Genomic DNA, 2,484 nt, shown 5'->3' with positions numbered 1-2,484 from the left:
AAAAAGAAAGTAGGAAAGAAAGAAGAAAGAAGAGAAGATAGAAGAAATTAGGATTAGAGAAGAAAAGATAAGATAATTGGCACTAATCTGGATAGGTTGTGCGACGCTAGCGACGCGGACGCGCGAGGTACGCGTTCACGTGAATTGCGCTTATAGGAATCGACGCGGACGCATCGGTCACGCGGACGCGTCGGTCACGCGGACGCGTGACTCGTTCTGTGCTACTGGCGTGAGGGCATTCTCGCGCCCGCACAACTCTCTGTTCAAAACTCATTGTTGCCAATTTTCAAGGTGACGCGTTCGCATGGTAGACGCGATCGCATGAATGGCCAAGATTGGAGGATGACGCGGACGCGTGGGGCACGCGTTCGCGTGGTAAGGCTTGTGCGTTTAGCGCCAGTCCAGCCCTACTCCAACACAACTTTCGGCCATGCACCCCTTTTACGTCGATTTGTTGGAGCACGCGTTCGCGTGGGTGACACGGACGTGTGGGAGGCTATTTTTCCAAATGACGCGGTCGCGTGGGTCACGCAGATGCGTGGGCACGTTTGTGCCTAAATCGCGCCTCCAGCCATGCTTTCGCGTAACTTTCTGTTTACTTTCTTTTCTTCACAATGCACTGGTAACGCGGACGCGTCAGCAATGCTGCCGCGTCGCGTGCACGTTTTTTTTTTTTTAATAATGCAGTATGCAGAATGCAATGCTAATATAAATGTTATGCAAAACTCCAGGTTCAATACAATAAAATAAAATAAAACTCGAAAACAAATAAAACTAAATAAAAAATGAAAAAGGAACGATCATACCATGGTGGGTTGTCTCCCACCTAGCACTTTTAGTTATTGTCCTTAAGTTGGACATCTGGAGAGTCCCTTGTTATGGTGGCTTGTTGATACATGCGCGAAATTGTGATCCCTGAGGTTGTAAAATTTGTTGTTCGTTCTCTCCCTAGTAATGGCGCCAACAAACTGGTGCACAATACCATGGTCCAAGCATAACTTCACAACTTCGCACAACTAACCAGCAAGTGCACTGGGTCGTCCAAGTAATAAAACCTTACGTGAGTAAGGGTCGATCCCACGGAGATTATTGGTATGAAGCAAGCTATGGTCACCTTGTAAATCTCAGTCAGGCGGATAATAATTGATTGTGGAGGTTTCAAAAATAAATAATAAATAATTAAAAAATAAAGATAGAAACACTTATGTAGATCATTGGTGAGAATTTCAGATAAATGTATAGAGATGCGTTCATTCCTCTGAACTTCTGCTTTCCTGCTGTCTTCATCCAATCAATCCTACTCCTTTCTATGACTGGCTTTATGTAAGGATATCACCGTTGTCAATGGCTACTTTTCATCCTCTCTGTGAAAATGGTCCGATGCACTGTCACTGCATGGCTAATCATCTGGAGGCATCACTGTTGTCAATGGCTGCATCCCATCCTCTCTGTGAAAATGGTCCTATGCGCTGTCACTGCATGGCTAATCATATAGAGGTTCTCGATCATACTGGAATAGGATTCACCCTCCTTTTGCATCTGTCACTACGCCCAGCACTCGCGAGTTTGAAGTTCGTCACAGTCATTCAATCCCAGAATCCTACTCGGAATACCACAGACAAGGTTTAGACTTTCCGGATTCTCATGAATGCCGCCATCAATCTAGCTTATACCACGAAGATCCTGATTAAGAGATCCAAGAGATACTCATCCAATCTAAGGTGGAACGGAAGTGGTTGTCAGGCACGCGTTCGTGGGGGAATAATGATGATTGTCACGTTCATCACATTCATATTGAAGTGTGAATGAATATCTTAGAAGCGGAATAAGTTGAATTGAATAGAAAAACAGTAGTACTTTACATTAATTCATGAGGAACAGCAGAGCTCCACACCTTAATCTATGGAGTGCAGAAACTCTACCGTTTGAAGGTACATAAGTGAAAGGTTCAGGCATGGCTGAATGGCCAGCCCCCATGATCTAAGAACCAGACGTCCCAAGATGCCTAATACAATAGTAAAAGGTCCTATTTATACTAAACTAGTTACTAGAGTTTACAGAAGTAAGTAATTGATGCATAAATCCACTTCTGGGGCCCACTTGGTATGTGCTTGGGCTGAGCTTGAATGTTACACATGAAAAGGCTCTTTCTGGAGTTGAACGCCAAGTTGTAACGTGTTTCTGGCGTTCAACTCTGGTTCGTGACGTGTTTTTGGCGTTTAACTCCAGACTGCAGCAGAGAACTGGCGTTCAACGCCCTTTCGTGTCATCTAAACTCGGCCAAAGTATGGACTATTATATAATTCTGGAAAGCCCTGGATGTCTACTTTCCAACGCAATTAGAAGCGCGCCATTTTGAGTTCTGTAGCTCCAGATAATCTACTTTGAGTGCAGGGAGGTCAGAATCCAACAGCATCAGCAGTCCTTCTTCAACCTCTGAATCTGATTTTTGCTCAAGTCCCTCAATTTCAGCCAGAAAATACC

The sequence above is a fragment of the Arachis ipaensis genome, chromosome B04 (assembly GCF_000816755.2).
Source record: "Arachis ipaensis cultivar K30076 chromosome B04, Araip1.1, whole genome shotgun sequence".
In the NCBI taxonomy this organism is placed as follows: domain Eukaryota; kingdom Viridiplantae; phylum Streptophyta; class Magnoliopsida; order Fabales; family Fabaceae; genus Arachis; species Arachis ipaensis.
This window is presented reverse-complemented; position numbering follows the sequence as displayed.